Here is a 7345-nt window from a genome sequence, read left to right on the forward strand (position 1 = left end):
TCCCTAGACAGTCTCTTTTCTTCCTAAAGCCACTCTTTAAATTTTGGAGTCCAAGTGATTCCTCGATGGAAGGTAATTACTCTTCTTGGAGCTTTGATTTCAGGTTCTCTGTGGACTTCAGCAGACACTATTTCAGCTACTGCAATTTATTCATGTGTGGATTATTTTCTTTGGGACTGTGAAAACTAGAAATGTGCTTTTCTTTCTAAATTAAAGCTGAGATCCTGTACCGGRGCATATCAGGCAAACCAGAGACAGYTGGTGGATGAATATGTAACTGTATATACAATATGATTTCTTCAGTGCCTCTGTCAGGTCAGGAGTTGGGTGTTGTGTCTTTAGGCAACATGCAAGTGTGTTTTCGGCTTACAACGTGAACTGCTTGGATTTCGGTGTGTGGTGTAACACTCATGGTAAATGTCTCCACAATCATCCTGCCTGGCTAGGAACAACAAGATATAAACACAGTATCAGCAATATAAGATGCCAAAGAGTCTTTGTAAATTGTTGAAGATGCCAAAGATTTTGAAGAGGCCAGTCAATCCTATCCTTCTCCCCTTGGTCACTGCAGATTCAGTTTTCCYCTGGTTCTCATTTTTTAACTCTCTAGCTCATGCCACTACAACTGAGCAAGCATTCATATGTGCTTTAAGCAGGATAGCAAAATGGGCTACACTATTAAAGCAGCTTCCTTCTCCTTCCTCATTTGCCTTTTATGTCAGCAGCAAGTATCACTTACTTTCTTTTGCCAGACTAGCCTTGGTAAAAGGTAAACGGATGAGATATACTCCATTGAAGAGTTATTTCTGGCACAGAGAGTGCTGGAAGGAAGTCAGCATTACACATGCACACTGTTTGGCCTGGGAAGATCTGAGAACCCTTTAAATACTTGGCTCAGAAACAGCTCTCTTCTTTTTATCTGGGAGATTTTTGCTTTCCTGTTAAGTTAATTAAACTTCTATTTTGTCTTCCTMATGCCCTTTTGCCAACATCTAGCCTTCTCATGAAGACATTAGTTCATCAGCCATCATTTACAGTGTTGGGCTTAGGTTACTACTGTTTGTTGGCCAAGTGCAGCTGCAACTGTCTGACGATTTCATGTGTTGCTGTGGGCCAGTGATATTGGCCTTCACCAAACAAATGTGCTGTTGAGGCCCAGTAATGTCCCTCCCATGTGCTGTCCTTCTCATGTGCTGTCCATAAAAGATGTCATGCTCGTCGTCTTCCTGCTTCTCTGAAAACAAGGACTTGTTTACACTGGACWACAGACTTGGATTGTAGTGAAGTCTGTAGTTAGTGGAATATTACTTCTGTTTTATGCRTTCTCTCATTTTGGAATATGAGGATGTTTACTCAGAAATAAATTCCAAAGCAGATTAAGTTATTCTGAAACAAAAGTTTCCAGACTGAGTGTTAATGCTAATGCCAATATATAAAACCCCAGAATGCCTGAAATCTTGAGAGCTCAGGTTCCTGAGACATTGGTGGTGTTCATCAGTTCATGGGGCAAATTAACCTGAAGGGTTGAAGCCCACTTTCCCATCCATTAGCACAACTCTATCCTCCTAGATCATATCATGGCAGAGTGACCCCACAGCGCTGCCTTTTTTCTTTCCTTCCTTACCACTCAAATCACATTGCAGTCCTAGTCACTTCCAGTCAGTGGGGACTCTGAGTTGAATAGTTATGGTGAGAGACTAATGGTGAAACATTTTAACATGGGTGACCTGTAGGAACTTGGAGAATGGTCTGTCTTTGGGCGAACCCATTTAATCTGAATTGGAGGTCCATTTTTGAAAGCTCCTTTATGGAGAGCATAGTGCWGTGTGAATGTAGAAATCTAAGATTTCGTTATCAAGATTTGCTTGATAATCCTAGTGGTAGGAAGGGTCCTGTTCTTCGTGAGGGGAGAGGCTCTCACGTCTTGTTGTAATTTCTCATGTCACAGGTAAAACACTTTCCCAGAAATGCAATGTGTTGACTGCTAGTGGATGTTGTTACTCCTTAAAGATTAACATAACCCTTTATTGACTGATGTGTACAGGCTTTGATCTGCCCAAATAATATTCAGTGACTGTGCTGGAAGTTACCCTTTCGGTACTCAGTTCATTAGGTAGGTTGAGGAGACACACCTCTTCAACCTCCTTGCTGTGTTGTTTTGAACAAACCGGTGAAGTAAAGAACCAGATTGAAACACTGAATCACTCTGTGTCACTGCCACTGGTTAAGCTTTTAGCCAAAGCTGTCTTGCCTAAAGAATTATGGCTTTGGGGTCATTCTAATGAGCTCTCTTGAACCAATTTACAACTTTTTYCCCCTGAATTTGGTCAATTTTATTCAGTGGCCATGGAAGTCTCCATTATTTTGCATTTGTTTTTATCCTGGGTGGCTCTTTGGGATTACTTTATACTGAAACTGTGTATAAAAAGCTTTCATGACTGTAAATGGTCCTTTTCAGAACTTCAAAGAAATTCCCATTATTTTCTAAATGATATCCCTATGGACCCTATCAAATGCTTTTTCAAAGTTTATCCAGTTAAGATACAGCCTTCCCTCAGAGGGGAACTGTATGAGGATTTTCAGGTCAGCCATGTGATAAATTCAAGACTGTCTTTCTCAAAATCAGCTTATTCATCCTAAATTAGATATCTGCTAATTCTRTCCTCTAACAAAATTCTTGCCAGGGATCTCTCAGTATAGAAACATCATGTTCCAGGTTTTGTGTCCTATCTCTCCAATTCTTACACTATGGAATATCTCTTCTGCAAGGATTCAGAAAAGAGATCTTTCTTCTACTACAAGGGGAAGGAAATCTTTCCCTTCCCAGATTCTACCTAAAATTCATTCATTCTGGTTTAGACTAGTGCCCTCTTTGATGAAGGATTAGAACATTCTATTTATAGTAGGTGCTTAAAGACCGGGCTTCCTGAACCCGTGGAAAACAAATGCACTAGATTTTATTCTTTTGTTCTTTTAATAACTCTCTGTGAGATTCTTCCCCTCCCCTCCTTTCCTGCTGGTTTACTTGCATTCTTATATGTTCAGTGTTTTTCTCTTCTGTCTTTGTTCCAGTTTATCAGCGATATACACACAGTTGTTTCCCAGACTCCATGATTTCAACAGCAAAAAACAACATGACCTTTTGAGCCCATGAGCAATCTTGGTAGTGATAATTTAGCAGAAGGTTATGGTAATGAACAAGAACACTGCTCCTAAATGTTAGATCATTATATGTTTTTTATGAGTGTTTATTACGTCTTTAATGCATTTCCTGTGCACCATGGAGATAGACATTTTCCAGGAAGGAAAGAACTAAATTTGGGAATGTTTCTGAGTCCTTTCGTTAACTGATCAAAATCATCAATTTGTATCTCTTCTCTCCTAGTTTAAACATATCTTTTCAGGTGTGATTTAGTCAAAGCAAACAAGCAGAATATTTCTAGCTAGAAAGATATCGGTGCCAACAACAGAAGGACTCTTTCAAAGCTACATTAACTCTTTAAAAGCTGTGAGCAGAGCTTTTCTTGTTGCATCTGATGAAACTCAGGACTTGTGAAAGGAGCGAAAGGTGACTGAAAAGTTGCTTTTCACTCCCCAGACCTGAGGCTGGTTTGGGACTGCTTTGGTCCCAGGYATGTCTGAGAGCAGACTAAATGTATTGTCAAAAATAAACTTCCTCAGTTCTTCAGCCCATTTTCCCTCAAACAGCCTCCAGAATGGCAGGAAGCCAAGAGCAGATGAGACAAAGCCAACTATATGAGATTTATAAGTTGGCTGTCCTACTCTAAAGGTGGTTGTATTGTATCTGCAGCTTTGGCACCATTCACCAAAAAGGCATGGCACTAAAAGCAGGCCAGAATTTTCCATATATATTGAAATCCCCACCTCCATTTTGGCTTAGGATTTGAATAGGGGYCCACTTCTAAAACAGATAATGATGCTGTTAAAAATTTAGGTAGAATCAGTAAAAGAACTCTTTGCCTGCAACCAGGATAAAGCCATCTGTGTTACTAGCAGGAGGTCGTGGTGCATCAGAGTGATTTTAAAACAGAGAATTTTACTTTTCCTACATCACAGCACCCCTAAAGCTTGCTTACGTTAATATATAAACCAAAGCAGGACAGAAGGAAAGCTTACTGTCTTCTTTATTTCTAGCTGTATATTAAATACCACGAAACATTAAGTAGCCTTTATCTTCTCCTTGTATTTTAGAGTTGTCCCTTCTCTCACAACTTTTACTTTGCTAATTACTCTTCACTGCCTACGTCTTACATTTGAAATGTTTTGAATTAGATGTGTCTCAAGATAATTTTTTTATATATCTCTGTATGAAGTGAAGGGGTTTGTATTTGACATGAAGCAAAGCACCTGCTCTAGAGATCTCAGTGATCTATTTTGCGGTATAATTCAGTATTATATTTTGTGGCCACTGGAAAAGGACAATGTACAAGGTTATTCTGAAAGGGTGCTGCGGCATCTAGAAGAAAAGCTTAAACAGAACATCAGTATCATGTGGTCTTGCAGGACGTGTCTGGGTCCACATGCACTTAAATCCCTTGATAGGTGTAAATAATAAGGAACATGACCCTATGGATGATCTGAGACAGTTATTGCATCAAGGATGCCAGTTATTCATTTATTTAGCTGCTCTGGGGAATTCTGTGTGATCCATTTCAAGGAATGAAAACAGAAGAAAGTATCCAGAAACACGATTTACACGATAATTTCAGAGAGAATATGTTTACATACTACTAAATTAGAGGGAAAGGCAGAAATTCTGCCTACAGTCCTGCCTACTAGCTCTGATATGTGATGCTATTCAGCCTTTGCTCTTATCCTGGGTTACAGTGGAAAGACTTTGTTTGTTTAAATCTGTTCTTGGGTCTCTCCCACTTTTGCCCTGAACTCTAGATGTTTGGCTCTTAAGTTCATTCTCCAGGGTGCTTCTGACTAATGCCACGGTGCTATTGTGGGATGTTACAGGAACTCTTGGGAACGGTCTTGAAGCACAGAGTATGGACCAGCATTATCAAAATCCGATTTTAGCTCTGAGATGATATCTGTACAACATAGGTTTTTCCACACAGAAACACAGTAGAAAAACTGCTTTCTACACAGTTTATACCCATGTGGTCCTGATTTCCTTATTTGACATTCTGGACCACCCTGACTGAGAGCAATAGCAGCGAAAACTGCACATTTCAGAATTGTTTTGTAGGAATTTATGTAAACCAATTATCATGGCCTGGGCTTATGCCAGAGGGTTCAGCTATTTCCCAGAATAATTACTTAGTTCAGGTAGTGCAGAACTGGGAAGAAGTTCGAATACAGAGCTTTGAATAAGTCAAAACCACAATTAAGATCTGGATTGTAGCATCGTAATTAAAATATAACTGTAATGATTGAGGTGGAACATTGAGATTTAGATCCAAGCTCTCTCTCTAATATGCTTTTGTCTGGGGTATGGAAGGCATCTTCCTTTATTAGGTTACTTTCCTGCTGAATATTAACATTTTGTGCTTTGAAGGTTTATTGTGCTGGCTAGAGTTATACCTTTACATACACACAGTCCCTATGGAATAGCCTGATCTCATTTCATCATTATTAGTAATTCTAGGCTTGTCATTTCCTATTCATTCTGTCTGGACTTCACTATGTTGTTGCAGGATGGTTGGTGTGGCTGGTGCACAGGAAATGTACTTTTTTTCAGATCTTGACTGTTCATGAGTATTCTTTTCAGGGGCTTCAGTTTTATTGCCATGAAGTCCACTTCCTACATGTACTACAACTTAACAAATTACAAACAAACAAGGCACCAATAGAGAAGTCAGTGAAAGTTCACACTAAGAATAGAAACTTGAGGAGAAAAGTTCAGTTATGTGACCTTCTCAGGAGCTACATACAAAATAGACCTGCTGTTTTTCCCTTTAACTTGCAGTCCAGGCAGAAGAGAACTTGATGAGTTCCCAGACAAACCCAAGCCCTTCTGCTCGTTGCCAAGAATCCATTCAGAAAGGCTTTGTCCTTTGGCTCTGGGAATACTGACATGGAGATTAATTTACTTGTTGGTCTTTTAATTTCCCCTATAGTTCCAGCTGACTTTTGTATTGATCTTCCGTTGTACAATGTTTAAAGATCTGCTGGCCACAAACTAGGGAAATATTCCTCAGATACCTTTAAAATTGGCTGGTAATGCATATAAGGATTGTCAGGTAAAAACTACCATGTAACTATAAGTCACTGCTTATTATTGCACTTTAGTAGTAAGTTTGGGAAAGAAAAATAATTTCTCAGAACAGGTTTTTAGGCCCTTGGTCATGAACACTGAGACTGCTATATTGGTGAGTACAATATATGCACTTACATAATGTGCAAGCTATCCATACTTTCATCCCTATGCTTAGCTTATCTTGAAAATTCCCCAAAAGATTAGAGGATTTTCCTGTTTTCTATCTAAAGGAGTTACTCTGCTCTTATGAGAAGCTCTAGGTAGTTCGTACTCCCAACAGAAACAGTGGACCAGYGCCTTCTGCCCTCGTACACCTTGCATACAGAGTATTGCTGCAACTTCTTGGGTTAAAAAAATTAGATGAAAAAGAATCACATCTCAAAATGCCCCCATGAAACCTGATTATCCCTGGATTCTTTCTGTTTAAAGTTAAATATTAGACAGCTTGAAAGGCTTAATATTTAACTTAAAATGCCTGACAGCTGGAGACACTCAGCACCAAATGTTACTCTGCCTTTTAGAAGATATGTAAAGCAACACTTAAAATCAGTGTGATATATTTAGACTGTTGTAGCTGTCCCTGAACTTGGTAACTGGTTTTCTCATTTGGATGAAGCACTGATGTTCTTCATTTCACAACTACATTGGGAAGCAGAAAGCACGGCCAGTAGTTATGGTTTTGGTGGGAATAATTGGATTAAACAGGATGGCCACTTGGTACTCAACCAAGACGAAACACCCTCTCTTCAGGTGTGCTTTTGAGCCAGATAGACTTTTTGTTTGATCTTTTGTCTGATATTAACTTTGTTTCTGGGATGAATTTCCAATGATTCTGAGCTTGAAATGCATCCTGGGGACAAAGCTAACTTTTATTCCTAGTCCCTGGTCAGTGTCTTACTGCAACCAGACTAGACTCAGACACACACCTGTGAAAACCACAGTATTTTATGATCTCTTTCCCATTTCTAAGCCTTTATGCTGAAGAGTATCCCCATAAAATCCTCCTAATGATACCTTTGTTTTTAATTAATTCTGAGATCGAGGGGTTGGCCCAGAAGGGGCAAGTGACTGGGCATGGCCACCTCCATGGCTGTTTAAGCCTTCAGGGTGTCTCAG

This window comes from Rhea americana, unplaced genomic scaffold (genome assembly GCF_003343005.1).
Source record: "Rhea americana isolate MKP2758 unplaced genomic scaffold, rheAme1 scaffold_227, whole genome shotgun sequence".
NCBI lineage: Eukaryota > Metazoa > Chordata > Aves > Rheiformes > Rheidae > Rhea > Rhea americana.